The following is an 18,992-nucleotide window of genomic DNA, read 5'->3' as shown; positions in this document are numbered from 1 at the left end:
ATTATGAGGAGAAGCCATATGTGAGTCTAGATATAGGAAGGTCAACAGACACAGGTGCATATGGAAGGTCATCCATCATTACCCCCTTCACAGGCTATAAAAGATAAACCCCTTTACAGCCATCAATCATCCATCTTTCACCTAGCTAGCCTTAATCTCTTCACCTATATTCTATCTAGATCGCCATCTAAGCTTCATAGTGGAAGCACACGGGTGGACAGAGCCATCTTTGTATTAGTTGTTTGGAGCTAAAGAATTGTTTTTAAATTCTCCTCTTATTTGTTGTGTACTCTCTATCTCTTTCTCAGATTCTGTTTGTTGTGCCATGTAATTTTTACATGGTATTAGAGCCCATGTGCCTCTAGGGATCGAAGAGTGCACAAGAGACAAAGGCTTCAATAGCAAAGAGGAATGATGTCATCTTTCGAAAGCGGTTCTGGCACATCAGAAAGTGGTGTAAGAGGTGGTGCTATTGTACCGATTATTCAAACATTGGGGATTTGTCCACTAACCTTCAGCAGTGAAGGCAAGTTAGATGGTACAAACTACACCTTGTGGAAGCTCAAAATTACAACTATCCTTGATTCTTATGAGTTTTTGGAGAATGTGCTGGAGACTGATGCAGAACCACAGCCTACCCCCAACCCATCAAAATCTAGTGTGATGATTCCTCCAAATGCAGATCTTCTACGAGCTTGAAAATGAAGGAATACAGATGCATTGTGTGCCTTAGTTACAAGCAGTTCTAATAGTGTTCTGACTTTGATTCAACATACAACCAAAGCATCAAAGGCTTGGAATGCATTGAGGAGTTGGTATGAAACACAAAACCAGATAAGGATTCAAAACTTGGAGAATCAACTAGTAGTGGAGAAGTTTGCTGAAGGAGAGACGACTAAAGCATTCATCACTCGGATTAAGAATCTACGAGACCAAATGGCTGGCACTCAGATACAAAAGACTAGTGAGGAGCTAGCTCTAAGATATCTTCAGATTTGTCCACAAAAGTTTGATGGACTAGTAACTGTCCTTAGGTGAGACCTCAAGCTTTGACTTTTGAGGAGTTTTGTGCATTATTGATGGAGGAGGAGTTGAGGCTGAAAGCTCGAGAAGGAAACAACAATGGAGATGTTGCATTCTCTGCAATACAAAAGGCAAAGGTGGTTCACAAAAAATGATGGTGACAAAAAGAAGAAGGGTTGTAAGAAGAAGTTTCAAGGAGAGTGCTTCTACTACAAGAAGAAAGGACATGCAATTGCAGATTATCATGTCAAGAAGACAAATGAAAAGAATGGTACCCTTAAATGTAAAGGGAAAGAGATAACCAATATGGCTAGAGCAGAGTTGGAGTTATTCATGGTGACCATTGAGGAAGTGTGCTCCTCGACACAAGAAGAATCTACCACTGACTCATGGGTGTTGGATAGTGGGGCCTCCCATCACATGACCAATAAGAAAGGACTATACATTTCCATGCAGCCTCTATAAGAATCCATCACTGTGATGATTGAAAATGATACAAAATGCCTTGCTGCGAGCACATGTACTATTTCTTTTGTTGTTGCAAATGGCGAAGTAAAAAAGCTTTCAAATGTGTTGTATGTTCTTGAAATCAAGAGAAATATGTTATCAGCTGTTGCCATAACTGTGATCTTGGTCGACTTGAAATCTAGGTTTCTAGTGGTCAAGGTATCCTTGCAACATTCTAGTGTCAGGTCCTTGACATCCTACTTTACACACAGATACTCCAACCAAAGTAGACCCATGGTGCACTTGGTTCAAAGAGAATGGGAAATGAGAGGGATGCGCCCTTCAACCTCTCTACCTGTAGGACATAGTCCCATTTCACTCCCCTAAAATTGCATGAATTCCTAAGGGTCGGGTTGTTGGTAAACCTTATGAGAAGCCTCCCAGTTCTCTGGGACCACCCTACCATAGGACAGACCCGTTGGGGGTTCTGCCCAACCACTTCCCTCAGTAGAGGCATTCTTTAGTTATCTAATTAGGTCCTATCACATTTATGTGTGATATTTAAAATCAGCTTCCTTAATTAAGCCTTTTAAGGAACAGGGTTTGTTCACATATTTTACGGCACAAACATGAATACAGAGCAAGCAATCCTATGACAGACAAGTTCAAAAAAATTCCTTAACTTATCTTCACATTAATCTTTGTCTCTTGCCCATACATGAGAAATTACATTTCCCTTATGCCCTCCTACAGAAGTAACTGGTCCAAATCACATAGCACCATAATTTTCATCCTTTATCTAGAATAGGATCTTCCAATGCCATAGGCATTGGGCCCACTGAAGTCTTCAACTTCATTCCAAACTAGGCAAGCGGGGGGTGTCCAAAGCTCCACCTGACCCACAAGTGTCCTAGGAGTGAGACACCATTTTTGTGGTTGGACTTTTTCACCACTCAACCTTTGGCCCATGAATTGAGCAGTGCCCTTCTCGAGTTGAAGCACAGTGTGACCTTAGAGATGATCCACCCACACAAAATATCATTTCCTTAATTAATCTAGTTAAAAATCAAGCACAATCAAGGCAATCAGCCTAATATCATCTTCCAAGAAAACATTCCTCTATCACCATGGCAACTTGTCATCATAGACCCCTGCCATGCATTTACCATCAATCACAAGCACTTGGACTAATCATCCAAACCACAATCCAACACTCAGTTGAATGTAAAAGCATTTAGGGTGTTGTTCGATCAACCAGCGAAAACAATGGTATTATTTTCCAAACATTGCAAGAATAGTCATGATAACCTTTCCAACGAATATTTGCTCTCCCCCTTTGAGATCAAAGAGCAATACTAGGCAGAATTTTAACTTGACTTTATCTTCCTTTCCCCTAAGGCAAAGAATGCGAGACAAATTTGTAATGATGCAAGACTATCTTCCAATGTAAAATAGTCCCTGAATTATTGTGGGAGTTGTAATCAACTCATGGTTTGTTGGCAGCACAAGGTAAACTCCTTCACCATTATTTTATGTGAAACCTTCATAGGATGGATGCAAGACTTCAATGTAAGATCAATTCGTGTACCATCGATGTATATTTCATATAATCTTTTCCATGCATGTACCATCTATGTGCATAACCCTTAAGGTAACCTTGCAAACCCTAAACAATAATGTCTTAAGTATAGATTAATCAAAAACTTATCGATGCTTAATATTTTAGAATCTTATATGCTACTTCTGCTATACATGGATTTGTCACATAGAAATGAGTTGCGGCTTTACTTCTCTTGATACAAGCACTTTGCAAACTCCTTCTTCGAATATATGTGATGAACTTTTCCTTTTAGTTAACCTATTCTTGTGCGTGGGTCTAATGCATCTCATATAGAAATCAAAGCAAGCAACTAATGACTTAGAATTGTATTATTTACATCCGGTACTGTGGTTGTGTTGGCGGTGATACCCTTGCCCAAGGCTTCGTCACGGATTGAGGGATTTCCACCCGCACCCAACTTTCTTTGCCTGGGGGCCATTCTCAATCTTCCTTACTTCTAGGCTCAATTCCCACAAGATTTAGGCAGCCACCTTCTCAACTAGTGGGGGCCAATTTGGGAAAAAGTTGAGCTTGTGGGGCGGAGAAAAATCTCGCAAGGGGAAAAGGTAGGTGCTTGTGGCCGTGCTTGTGGCCACCCTCTTAGGAGAGGAGAAAAAGGACCTTGGAATATTGCTTCTCTCTCTCTCTCTCTCTCTCTCTCTCTCTCTCTCCATTCAGCATGCCGTTCATCAAGACCTCCTTTGATTCCATGGGGGGTGAGGGGTTTAATAGCGCGGAGGGAAGGTATTATTGGGGGAGGGGTCTGGGGAGAAGGTTAAGTGGTGATGGTGGTGTCTAACCACCACTTGCTGTTAGCATGGCAGACTAGTCGAGTAGTTAGGGGGGTGGCATCATCGTCTCCATCTTCTTCTTCATCGACGTCACCCTCGTCATCATCAACTCCCTCTTCTTCGACACCGTCATCCACTTCCTCCTTCGTCGCTATCATCCTCTCCCTTCCACATTGTCTTTGTGAGGTGTCCACTAGTCTCAATCCACGGCACACCTTTTAGTAGTCCATTAGTAGGTTTTCCTGTAAATGATGCCGCCCGGTGCTCCCTTGGAACATCATGGGGTTTGTTACTTAGGCCCTACCGAGTCTACTTCGCAATGGGAGAGTTCCAGCCGAACCCACTAGGATTGACCTGAAGATTTGGGTTCCTAAAATTGGATGGGTCTCCTAGCAGCCAGCTAGCGTCAGTAATTTCGAGTTCCACTTTTTAGAAGATTACTTGATCTGAAGCGGACTTGCCATTGCACTTGGTTCAAAGAGAATGGGAGACAGAGGGGAGTGTGGTACGTCAACCCTCCTGCCCATAAGGCAAAATCCCATTCCAGCCCCCTAAAACAATGCAAGTTGGTTCTACCTAATGACTAGTTGGTCAATTTACCGTCTTCCTATTTCTATTTCCGATTTAGAAAAGTTCCCACCTAATCGGGATCACCCTACCATTGGATAAGACCTGTCGGGGGTTACGCCCACTCACTTTCCTCTGATGATGGGTCATCTTTAGTTTTTTAATTACCTACAACACATTTATTGGAACATATACAACCAGCTTCCTTAATTAGTCCATTAAGTCACAGGTTCCTTCACATAATTTATCTCACCAACACGCATACAATTCGAACAGTAAAGCAAACTTCTTTATTATATTGGAAGTTTTATTACAATTTCCATCATTCCCTCCCAGTGGAAGATACACAGAATTCCATAAGGATATTATGTCTACCAAGATTCCACCCACATAACTAGTATTTAGGGTTCCAGGATCCCATCCTGGGTCACTAAGGGGCTCGTCAGATTCTTGGAACAATGCAGGATTTACAGCCAGAGCCCCCTCTGGCACCTACAATTCCTACTGTCCGAGACTATCCCTACTCACAAACCTTTCACCTACGGAGCCGGTCCAAGCCTCTCGTAGTGATAATCATGACCCCCTTGGAGTAGGGTCTCGCTGCTAGCTTGGGGGTAGCCTAGCGCGATCCTTCCTTTTATTCTATTTGACAATAATTTCAATCAAAAATCTAGATTCTAGCAAACACAAACAATCCTTTCAAATGTGTATCAAATGATGCAATGATAATCATCCCAACATGTAATTCACACCTTCACATAGCCAAGGTAGACCTTACCCTAAGGTAACCTTACATTCTAATTAGGATTCTCCTCCCCATAAAGAAGTGTTGAGTACACCTCTTATAACATGTTAAGTAAGGCATGGATTTTCCATTTGGATTCACTTATCCAACATAAGCAAAATCCCTTAAGGAAATATATTGTGTCAATAACTCAACGAGATGGCCTATAGGATTCCTAAATAGACAATCAGTTTCTATAACCATCACTAATCAACTCTTAACCTTGTCGCATTTGACCATAACTATATTGAATGCGCATAAAGACATATGTACAATAACCTTTGGCAATTAATTCTATCATGATTCTATGCCTTAGAATCTCAATTATTCTAGCTACAAATCATAGTGATTAATCGTTTTATGCTTGTACTAATATGTTTTCTAGATGAGTTATCAATTTGTGTAAGTGAAGAATATGGAAGCTAATATCTTATGTAATTATCTTATATAGCAAAATAATAATCTAGTAATGAATAACTTGTGTTGGCAGCATGACGACATTAAGAACTTCATCTTTACTCGCGCTCGCATTAGCCACACCCGATGTTCCATTGGTAGTGGCAACTCTCGCAACCTCGGGCACTCCCGCATCATTGGCAATACCCGTTGCTTGACCGGTTGCATTGGTCTCCATGGTTTTTCCACTTCGTCGCTTTGGAGCCATCATCCACGAGTGGTTCGAGAGATAGGGAAGGTGGAATAGATTTGAGATGAGAGAGCGTAAGAGAATACAGCTTAGTTAAATATCGAGACAAGGGATTTGAGCTAACTCTCTTCCTCTCTCTCTCTCTCTCTCTCTCTCTCTCTCTCTCTCTAGCCTCTTCTCGCAGCCTCTTGAAGAAGTATCCTTCTTTCTCTCTTCTTCTCTCTCGCAGCCTCTCGGGGTCTCCTTATATCTCCTTATGCCTCTCCCATGCCTCATATTTATAATGAATTAGAGAAGATGGCTTGTGGTTGAGAAGTGGAGCTCTTTGTGGAGGGGGATCTTGGAAAGATCAATGATCTGATACTCAGATAATAAATTTGATGGTTCCATTGGCTCGAAAAGGGAGGTAAAACCCTAAGACACTTGCTTAGAAAACTCTCAGTTCACTCGTTCTTCTTTTTTTTGTTCGAAGTGCTGTCTATTGTTTGTAGACTACGATCACGGCGTATGCAATTTTGCCAGTCACTTTTCTTTATTTTTCTTTTTATAAAATCTTCAAACTAACTAACACATCACTTGTTTTTTTCCTTTTAAATGACATCTAGTTCTAGAAATCACCATATCTTTTTTTTAAATTTAATTTAATATAATCTCTAAAATATCTAATATATTCTAGTCTTGTCCAAAAGTCTAATATTCTTAGACCATCCTTATTACGCACATTGACATTAGTGATTAATATAGCTCATATCTCTTGTTCACATTATAACTTCCATGAAGGGTGGCTATGGTCCTTGTTAATTCATAAGAAATATCGAGTTACGACTCTCGGTTTTATTTATTTATTTATTTATTTATAGTTAGTTATTAATGTTAGATTTTTTTTTCTTTAGTTAGTAACATTACTAACTTATTAATTGACTAACTAACTTTTGAACTAACCAACTAACTTTTATTGCCTGGGAATATTACATCCTTCTTCCCTTAGAGAAATCGAGATGTCCTCATCTCGAGAGAAACTGTCGGTATTGTTGATGAAGAGCATCCTCATCTATCCAAGAAGCATATTCTTCAGGATAATCCTTCCATTGGACAAGGTATTCTCTAAGGGTTCTACTCCTCAATTTTCTCTCCTTACATAAATTACTATATCAGGTTGTAGCTCAAGGACTCCTTGGCTAGGTATTACAACTTGTTCATCATCAAGGATATGGTTAGGGTTAGCTACGTATGCTTTCAATAAGCTAACATGAAATACCTTGTGGATTTTTATATTCTCAGGGAGTTGTATCTTGTAAGCGCTTGGTCCTAAGCACTTGAGAATCTTATAGGGTCCACAATATCTTGGACTTAGCTTCTTAAATTCTCCTAAAGATAGAGAACTCTTCTTTGGATGGACACGGATGAAGACCATGTCTCCCTCTTTGAAGATTCGTTCTTGCCTTTTTAGATCAGCATACGCCTTTTCTCGATCCTTGGCAGCTTGGATATCCTATCTGATGATCTTGATTTGATCATCCATTTCTTCTAACATTTTTCTTGAGGCTTCTACCCTTAGAGTAGGATCGGAAAAATTAAGTGGCATACGACAATCTTGACCATATAGTGCCTGAAATGGAGTCATCTGAATACTTCGATGATAGGAGGCATTATAAGCAAATTCCACTAAGGATAGATACTGAATCCACCTTTTAGGTTCCTTGCTGCAATATACACGCAGAATATCCTCAATTACTTGATTAACTCATTCTGTCTACCCATCAATTTGTGGATTATAAGCAGTACTAAAACAAAGTTGGGTTCCAATGGCTTCAAATAAACTCTTCCAGAAGTGTGATGTGAAAAGAGAATCACGATCACTGATGATCCTTTTAGGTAACCCATGTAACCTAAAAATCTCTTTTACAAAAATTCTAGCAATATCTGAAGCTTTGTAATTGGTTTTTGTTGGGAGAAGATGAGCGACCTTTGTTAGCGTATCTACTATCACCATTATTGAGTTATATCCTCATTGTACAGAAGGTAACCCAACTACAAAGTCCATGCTAATAAATTCCCATTTCATCTAGGAAATGTCAAGTGGCTACAGTTTTCCTGGTAACTTGACACGTTCAGCTTTTACCCTTTGGCAATTCAGACATTCAGTGATATACTTAAGTACATCACCCTTGAGTTTTTGCCAGTAATAACTTTTCCTAATAGCATTAAGAGTTTTTGCATACCCTGGGTGTCCTGAAAAAAGAGAATCATGTGCTTCCCAAAGTATCCTTCTCTTGAGAGTCTGACTTGAAGGAATGCATAGTCTCATTCTGAAATAAACAAGTCCTTCGTCTTCATCTATAGAGAATTCATGATACTTAGTCTTGAGTTTGGGATCTTGTTCCTTATTCTGAACTTCCCAAAACAATTGTTGATAGTCTAGGTCCTTATTTGTTTCATCCTTGGTCAACTCGATGATAGGATTAGTTGGCATTGATACCATTGTAGCCAGAGTTTCTGACCTAGATGGTTCTTCAATGATAAGAGCATTTAGGAAGGCTTTACGGCTAAGGGCATCTGCTACTACATTTTCTTTACCGGGTCTGAACTTAATTTCAAAGTCATATTCCTGTAGAACGTCGATCCAAAGTCGTTGCCTCATATTAAGATCAGGTTGAGTAAAAATCCTCTTGAGACTTTATGATTTGTGACTGAGGAAAACTTATTTCCAAGCAAGTAATGTCTCCATAATTTGAGAGCATGAATCACAGCTAATAACTCCAGGTCGTGAGCAGCATATTTCTGCTCATGGTTTTTCAATTTTCTTGAAGAGTAAGCTACAGGATGTCCTTCCTGCATTAGCACACATCCCAATGCAAGAGTGCTGGCATCTGTGGACAACTTAAAATTCATTGCTTAAGTCAAGTATCCTTAAGATAGGAGCAGTTACCAAACTATGCTTTAGTTGCTCAAAGCTAGTCGATTGGTGTCCAATTAATGGCAACTTTCTTCTTAAGTAAATTTGTAAGAGGTGCTGCAATTTGAGCATAGTTTCTGATGAATACCCTATACCATCCTGTTAGACCTAGAAAACTTCTCACTTACTTGATAGTAGTTGGGGGTGGCCAATCTTGAGCATCCTTGACCTTGGCATGATCTACTAATATACCCTCAACAGAAACTATGAATCCCAAGTATTCAATCTTCCTTTTGAAGAACGCACACTTCTTCTTCTTGGCATACAACTTGTGTGTTCTCATTGTCTCTAGGACAATGCGAAGATGTGGCTCATGATCTTCTTCCTCCTTAGAATAAGTTAGGACGACATCAAAGAATACAAGAACAAAATCATTAAGATGAGGTCTAAAAATGTCATGCATTAACTTGTTGAAGGTAGCTAGAGCATCCGTTGCTTGACCGGTTACGTTGGTCTCCGTGGTTTTTCAACTTTGTCGCTTTGGAGCCATCATCCACGAGTGGTTCGAGAGATAGGGAAGGTGGAATAGATTTGAGATAGGAGAGCGTAAGAGAATATGGCTTAGTTAAATATCAAGATAAGGGATTTGAGCTAACTCTCTCTCTCTCTCTCTCTCTCTCTCTCTCTCTCTCTCTCTCTCTCTCTCTCTCTCTCTCTCTCTCTCTCTCTCTCTCTCTCTAGCTTCTTCTCGCAGCCTCTTGAAGGAGTATCCTTCTTTCTCTCTTCTTCTCTCTTGCAGCCTCTCGGGGTCTCCTTATGTCTCCTTATGCCTCTCCCATGCCTCATATTTATAGTGAATTAGAGAAGAGGGCTTGTGGTTGAGAAGTAGAGCTCTTTGTGGAGGGGGATCTTGGAAAGATCAGTGATCTAATGCTCAGATCATAAATCTGATGGTTCCATTGGCTCCGAAAGGGGGGTAAAACCCCAAGACACTTGCTTAGAAAACTCTCAGTTCACTCCTTCTTTTCTCTGTTCGAAGTGTTGTCTACTATCTGTAGACTACGATCGCGACACGCACGATTTCGCCAGTCACTTTTCTTTATTTTTCTTTTTATAAAATATTCAAAATAACTAACACATCACTTGTTTTTTTCCTTTTAGATGACATCTAGTTCTAGAAATCGCCATATCTTTTTTTTTAATTTAAGATAATCTCTAAAATATTCTAGTCTTGTCCAAAAGTCTAATATTCTTAGACCATCCTTATTACGCACATTAACATTAATGATTAATATAGCTCATATCTCTTGTTCACATTATAACTTCCATGAAGGGTGGCTACGGTCCTTGTTAATTCATAAGAAATATCGAGTTACGACTCTCCGTTTTATTTATTTATTTATTTATAGTTAGTTATTAATGTTAGTTTTTTTTCTTTAGTTAGTAATATTACTAACTTATTAATTGACTAACTAACTTTTGAACTAACCAACTAACTTTTATTGCCTAGGAATATTACAGTCTTCTTCCTTTCCTCTTCTTCGTTGTCGGCATCACCTTCTTCCTCCATGTCATCCTCCTAGACGGCATCGTCTCCTTCTTCTCCCCCCCCCCCCCCTACCACTTATTTAGTGATGAGAGGGGGGAAAAGTAAAAAAAATTGAATGAGTTTTAATAAAAATTAGGGGGGTTCCTATGACCTATAGGCGGGGAGGGATATTACATGCGCATTCTGTCTAATATCATGGTCACGGACTATAGGAGCCTCAGCTGCTACTACATGTTGTCTATCTCACTATACGAGAGTAGAAAGGTCCTCCTAAAAGATAACCCTACGTATCTCGATGATCCACTCAAGCCACTTATGCATCTTTTCCTCATGGAAAGCTACATCATGGCTGCAAATGACTTTCCAAGCTTGTGGATCCCATAGGCGATAACCCATCTCACCTACATCCCCATAACCAAGAAATATGCATTTCACGAACTTAGGATCTAGTTTTGTGCACTTGTCCTTGGGTACATGGCAAAAATCCCCACAACCAAAGACACACAAATGATCATACAAGGGAGGTTTTCCAGATCACACCTCCTCTAGAACTGCAAGGAGATCAATTGATTAAGTATATGGCAGTAGTCATTGCCGTAGCCCAAAACTATTGTGGTAAGCCTGTCTGTCTAAGCATACTATAGACCCTTTCTCATATTGTCATGTTCATGCACTCAGCTATACCATTCTAGGGTGGGGTGTACGTACATGATAGTCAACTGACACTTAATACCCCTTTCATCGCAAAACTGCTCAAAGGCTTTAAAGACATACTCACCCCCATTATCTGACCATAGGCATTTTAGCCTATACTAAACTAGTTCTCAATCAATGCAAGACAACACTACAGGGTTGCCAAAAAACATCATATTTTAGCTTTATGGGATATTACTAGACCTTATGTGAGTAATCATCAATGAATATGACAAAGTACTTGGCACTTCCTAATCGACGACTGGCAAGGCATAGGTCCACAGACATCAAAATGAACAATAGACAAAGGCTTACCCATGCACAGAGAGCCAAATTTCTTATGCGTACTACGTGTCTACTTGCCATACAAACAATGATCACATGACTCAAAACACTTATAGTCAAGGAGCAAAAGATATTGCAAACAAGTAAGCATTTTCATTCCTTTTAAGGACATGCACCTAAAGCAACAATGCCAAAGACATGTATATGGAACTACAACCATAGACAAAACATGATCTATGGATCCAGATACAAACCAAGGATATAAAGTACCAAACTTGGCACTACGTACCAAAACAACGTTCCCACGGGTGATCTTTCAAGAAGAATCCCCAATGGAAACAAAGTAACCCTCATCATCCACCAGTGTATCGAGTAGAGATACGACTCTTCATGAGAGCTAGTACATGTTAAACATTATGCAAAGTAAACATACTACCTGAATAATTGCAATCAAATATCACCAATACCAACTATTTGAAATGGCAAGTCATTCCCCAAACATACATATCTAGTCATACTGCGATAGGAGTGGAACCACTCTCTATGAGGGGTCACGTGAAAGGAACCCCTTGAATCCATCAAGTAACACCGAGTAAAATCAGGAAAGGCATCAGATAGTTGTGACTCATCCAAAGAAGAAGCTGTAAGTATGTAATCATCATCAAAGTCAACTTATTGCACTACATTGATCTCTTCAATCTTAGCACTAGACTTAGAAGGGACAATGTTGTGATCATCAAACTTGTCCTATGCTTTCCCTTTGCCCTTTTCCTTGTGATTTTCATTGTGCATTTTATGGCACTACAACTTGATATGTCCTACTTTCCCACAATAATGGCATGTCAAATCGGACAATGGGACCTACTATGAGACTATCCACAAGACTTAGAATGAGACTTCTACGAGTCTCTACCATAGTGGTCATTCGCGCTCTTGCCATGACGGTGACCCTGAACAATCATGAGAAGTACAAGAAGCATCCATATTCTTCCTATTTATCTCTTCTATCAAGAATTCACCCTCTACATCAAACAATTTAAGCCCATTCTCAAGCATATTTTAACACATAGGAGCACGAAATGTGTCCCAATACTCAGGTAGTGTGACCAACAAGAAAAAAGGTGGAACATTGTCCTTAAAGTTAATACCATACGATGATAGTCGGCCAATGATAGCATAAAACTCACTCAAATGTTGAGAAACACTAGTACCTTCCTTCATATGAAGGTCCATAAGTTGCCTTAGCCAATATATCTGAGAAGCAGGGCTATGCTTATCATAGAGATCACAAATTTTCTCCCAAAGATCCCATGCAAACTGCACATCTGTGTGATAACATTATAATAAACCTGCTTGTTGAGGGACAGGATAATTGTGGACCTACAAAGCTCATCTAAGTCATCCTGTACATCCTGATTGTGACCTTCATGCTTAATGCTTTTACATTTGATCAGCCTAATCTAAGACTTTTGCACCAAAACTTGCCAAATTTGGGTCTTCCAATAGCCATAATTGCTACCATCCAACTTTTCAATGTTGAAGATGGCACTATCATTTGAATGACCAACCATACTACAAGAAAATAGAGGCACAATATAGACCAAACAAGCTACTATAATATCTACAAATAGCCCCAAAACCTCTACCAAAACAAGTTGAAAACAAGAGGTACGGACCAAATAATGAGTTGTCCACAGACTATGACCAAAATAGCATCAAATGGAGGAGACTGTTCTCATAAATAATACAGCATGTTGAAAATGAGGCACAACATACTCAAGCTCACTTGCAAATAAAATCCAAAGCTCAATGTAACATCCAAGTGTCAAGTAAGCGGCTCCCATTGGAACAAAAGTTAGATGCCAAATGAGTAAATGAAGCTCAAATCTTCATGTGAGTGGTATCCAAGCATCCAAGATACATCAAGTACATAGTTGGGAGCATAAGACCCAATAAAAGCTTCAAGCCCGTAAGGTCATAGACCTCTAAAGCATCCAATGAAGTAACTTCTAACACCAATAGATATCAAATGTTGTAAGCTCAAATGCATTCAATAGCATAACCAAGCATAGAGCTTCAATGTCATGCACCAATACATTCGATACAATGCCCGAATAGCATGAAAGAGCATTAGATATAAACTATCCCTATTAAAAGCTTACTATCCACTGTATGTATAGCAATAAAATGACAGTCAATTTTGAGAAAAAGTGAGCTTGATCGAAGCCCAAAAGCATTCACGAGCATGACCAAGCATGTGGCATCAACCATAGACATCAATGTATCATCCCAAGTAGCTGAGAAGCATCAACCAAGCAATAGGCATATGCTTTCACTAAGATAAAATAAACCTTCAACCCTACTTATTATAGTAATAAAAATAATAGTAAAATTGATCTAAATATGGGCTCAAATCAATCCAAAAGCATTCTGATACATTGGCCAAACATTCCCCAAGTATCCAACATCAAATGAACATCCAGAGAGCATCACATAAGCCAAGAACATGACATTTTTTGGATAAATAGCATTCAACCCTATTATGACAGCACTAATATCTATGAGAAATTTGAGCTAAAAGAGTGCTCAAATCAGTCCAATAGCATATTTGAGTCAAACCAATGGTATATGATCCCCCAAGTATCCAACAACAAAACATAAGTATACAAATATCCCGAGAAGCATATTTGAGATCCAAACATTAAAGATATGGTTGTCTTTGTTTTATGACAGTATGCTGCCCTGTTTGCATAGTTAATAGCTGAAGCTCAATGATTCAAAACCAATTTTCAATGGTAATGGTCAATGTCGGGAGACGGTGAGTGGTTGAGCAAGCACAAGTACTTGAAAGTGGCCATAGCTGAAAAACGTGTTTATATTTCTAGCCTTGAATATTGATCTAAATACTCCCCAAAATAATCTCAATGTAGGCTCAAGATTGCCTTGAGATAGCCCCAATAGGTCCTAATAAGTCCTAGAGCAATGAGAGATCAATATGAACGTCAAGAGGTGGAGCTATGGGGGTTGCCACCAATGGTGAGACCCTACTATAGGTAACTCAAATAAGAGTTGGATTAAACTCAGGCTCATGAAGAATGTGGCTCTGATACTAGTTGAAGGGAGAAGCCCAAGTGGAAACATGAGCAAGGGGAAGCAATAAAGGAAGGTGTGAGCTATGGCGGTAGATGGAGCATGAGAGCAAAAGAGAGAGAGAATCAAGATGGGAACTCCAACTATCACAATGTGTGATCGGCCTTCCCTTTATTCAAATGTTACTGAAAGAATAAAGAATGAAGTGACAGTGATGGGCACCTATCGCTTGTAGTAATACACGGGTGGCTAGGCACATGCACCTTTACCCCCAACATGTGTCCTATTGCACTGTGTTTGTTCACAAGATAAATCAATGCTTGATTATCAACAAAGGAAGTAAAGGGTATAGCTAGAAGGTAATGTCAAAATTTCCTAACCACAAATACCATAGCTATCACTTCCCTCTCTATTGTGAAGTAGTTCATTTCTGTGTCAATGAGTTGTCTGCTTGTAAAGCTCATTGGGTCATCCAAGTTATACTCTCCAAGTTAGCACAAAACTACTCCCACATTGAGCTTTAATGCATCAATGTGCACATGGAAAGTAATGGATCAATGTGGGACTTGTAGAATAGGTGCGGTCATTAGAGCATTTTTAAATTCTTTCTAACCACATTGACACTCCTCTATTCACTCAAATACAATTAACAACTTGTAATGTAATTGTGCAACGAGTGCATAATTCAATACAAACCATTGATAATACCCTGTATGGCCTAGGAAGCACTAAACTACCTTGTAGTTGGTTGGTGGTGGTAAGTCGACAATCACTCTAACTTTGGAAAAGGCGACAGCAATGCTCTTTTTCAAGACCATGTGTCCTAGGATACTTCCACGTGTCCTAGGATACTTCCATGCTTTACTTAGAACTATCATTTTAAGGGGTTTAGTGAAAGATCGTATTGTCTACACCGTTCAAAGACTATGCAAAGTTTGTCTAGGTGCTCCTCCCAACTGGAATGAACACACATATCATCAACGAATACTTCCAACTAGTTTCTAAGCATGTCCTTGAAAATAGCATACGTAAGTTACTAAAAGTTAGCACGTGCATTGGTCAGCTCAAATGGCATGACTATGTAGGCAAACACACCCCATTCTATTGGTGAATGCCATTTTATCATGTCATCTATTTGTACTTGCACTTGGTTACAATCGAAGAAGCCATCCAATAAATTCTAGGCTTCCTTCCCTACCACTCTCTCAAGCACGTGCTTAGTGTATGGTAATGGATAAGTATGTGCATACACCAAGTACGTGAATGTCATTTTATCATGTCATCTGTGTGTACTTGCACTTGGTTACAGCCGAAGAAGGCATCCAATAAATTGTAGGCTTCCTTTCCTACCACTCTCTCAAGCACGTGCTTGGTGTATGGTAATGGATGCTTGGTGTATGGTAATTTTATGGTAATGGATGCATGTACTTCCAACTAGTTTCTAAGCATGTCCTTGAAAATAGCACATGTAAGTTACTAAAAGCTAGCACGTGCATTGGTCAGCTCAAATGGCATGACTATGTAGGCAAACACACCCCATTCTATTGGTGAATGCCATTTTATCATGTCATCTGTGTACTTGCACTTGGTTACAGCCGAAGAAGCCATCCAATAAATTGTAGGCTTCCTTTCCTACCACTCTCTCAAGTACTTGCTTGGTGTATGGTAATGGATAAGTACGTTGCACTTAGCTGAAGAAGCCATCCAATAAATTGTAGGCTTCCTTCACTACAATAGCATTTTTGTAATTCACGTACACTCAAATCTTCCCATTCTTCTTCAAGACAATTACTATGGGTGATACCAAGTCTATGTGCGCAATCTCATAAATGAACACAACATTCAATAACTTGTATATTTTCTCCTTCACAACATGAGAATACTTTGGATTCATTGTGTATGGTCTTTGTTTGACTGGTGTTGAATTGGGGGTCATAGGAATGTTGTGAGTCACAATACTTGGATTGATTCCTTTCAGCTCTTCTAAGGACCAAGTGAATATGTCTACATACTCTCGCAAGAGATTAATGAAATTGACCTCCTCTTGCTCAGTTAAGCCATTAGCAGCTACGTACATGAGTTGAGGCTTGTCTCCTTTTTTTGCCAAGTTGACTTCCTTAACTTTAGTGGGTTCTTCAATGGGTTCACTAACCCTTCATGCTTGTTTGGCTCCTACTAACACCACTACACGGTTTCCCTTCTTATACTTAGTGAAAAATTTGGATAAGTCGTGTAGTTTATTTTATCATTTAGCTTCTAAGGACTTGGGCTATTTTTCTCTCTCTTTCTTAAGCCTCTTATATCTCAAATGGACTGAGAGGTCCCCTTTGGTGCATTTCATCTTAGGTGGTTGTGGGATTTTTAGATCACTCTCAGAGCTAACTTCTGACTTAGAGTTTGAACCCACAACCTTCATTGGAAGAAGGAGTTCCCCTTGGTGGTTCTAGCTCCAAGACTGATTCCACTCTAAGTTGTGGCACAACACCTAATTGAACTAATCTAGCTCACTCACGGTCCACTATGTCTAGGTGCTCTAACCATGTACGATCACAATTTAGCTTGATGATTTCTATATTCACCCTAAAAGCACTTGCCTCTCAAGGTTTAGAGTCTACTCTTATCTGCTCAATCACTCATCCATCTGTGTCATATTCTATGGTCTTGGTCTCTTCCTCACAATTGGAACAACAATCTTCATACTCATCATCCAAATCCTCATACTCAAACTGCTCATAGTTTCCATGGCTCCCATTCGTAGAACTTTTCTCAAAATGAGGGCCTAGTTGTACAGTAGATTTAGGTCATGCACCTTAGTTTATTGCTACTCCAAATTCTTTATGAGATCCTTAAGAGGTTTAAAGTTTGCAGCTAGGTTACTAGCTAGCTCTCTCATCATCTACTCAAGAATTCTATGGAGTTCAATTTTATTAGTTGTGCTACATGGTAAGTGATAGGTGTTGATTGGTTGAGCCATCATACAAAGAGGTACTGATGATGTAGCATCATTCTTGGGTAACTCAGATTCTATGACTCCATTGGGTTTACTAGCTACTTCTATAGCCCTATCTTTTGAAAATGGCAATTTGATGGTTGCCAATGCATGTATCCAATCTCACGCTCATCCTTAGTGCAAGGAATATGTAAAAATTACACTGGGCAATGAACACAATCTAAGAAAGAGATAGAGAGTACACAACAGATAAGAGAAGAATTTAAAAATTTTATTTAGCTGCAAACAATTGATACAAAGATGGTTTTGTCCATCCATGCACTTCCATTGTGAAGCTTAGATGGCAATCTAAACAAAAGATAGGTGAAGAGCTTAAGGCTAGCTGGAACAACTCTGACTGGGTGAAAGATGGATGATTGATGGCTATGAAGGGGTTTATCTTTTATAGCCTATGAAGGGGGTCATGATGGATGACCTTCCATATGCACCTGTGTCTGTTGACCTTCCATGTGTTAAACCCTCTACTGATTATGTGATGATGATAGATGCAAGTGAGCCTCTCACTTATGATGAGGCCATGTGCCATGGTGATAGTTACTCTTGGGAGAGGGCCATATAATTAGAGTTTGAATCTTTACGAAAAAATCATATGTGAAAGTTGATTCCTTTGCCTGGTGGAAAGTGTGCACTGCCATGCAAGTGGGTATACAAGTTGAAAAGCACCCCTAGAGCCCAAGCCTACCTATAAGGCCAGATTGTTTACTGAGGGTTTTAAACAAGAGCATGGTGTTAACTTCAAGGAAGTATTTTCGTTTGTAGTTAACATGACTACCCTATGCCTAGTACTAGCATTGGTTGCTCGACCTTTATCAAATGGATGTTAAGACAAACTTCTTATATGGAGACTTGCATGAGGAGATTTATATGTAGCAGCCTAAGGGCTTTGAGAAAAAGGTAGGAAACACCTAGTGTGCACATTGAAACAGAGCCTTTATGGCCTTAAGCAGACACCTACTAGGGAATGGTACCACAAGTTTGATACTTTTATGCATTCACAAGCATATACATGTAGTGATATGGATCCGTGTTTATATAGAAGATGGCTCATGATGGAAACCTTTTGATTTTGGCACTCTATGTGGATGACAAGTTGATTGCTAGAGGAGAGCTCCTAATGAGTTGGATGCTGTGGAAAGTCAGCTCAAGAAGAGCTTTGAGATGAAAGACATGGGACATGCCTCACATATTCTTAGGATGCACGTTACACGTGACCACTCTCAGAGGATTCTTTACTTGTCACAAAATGAGTATTTTCAGAAGGTCCTTGAGAAATTTCATATGCAGGATATTAACCCCATTGGCTATCCTTTGGCTTCCCATGTGAAGGTAAGCCAAGCCGACTGATGAGCAAAAGACCGAGATGGCCAATACCCTTATGCATCCATAGTGGATAGTTTGATGTATGCCATGATAGCCACTCGTCCTGATATAGCTTTTGTAGTGGGAGTTGTCACACGCTATACAACTACACATGGCAAGTGACATTGAGATGACATCAAGGGTATCATGAGGTACATGAAGGGCATAACAGATATGTGCATATGTTATGGTGGTCAAGATATAGGAGTTATGGGGTACATTGACTCTGATTATGCAGGACATGTAGACAAT

Source organism: Lygodium microphyllum, chromosome 10 (genome assembly GCF_053477565.2).
Source record: "Lygodium microphyllum isolate KBCC chromosome 10, Lygodium_microphyllum_v1.1.10, whole genome shotgun sequence".
NCBI lineage: Eukaryota > Viridiplantae > Streptophyta > Polypodiopsida > Schizaeales > Lygodiaceae > Lygodium > Lygodium microphyllum.
This window is presented reverse-complemented; position numbering follows the sequence as displayed.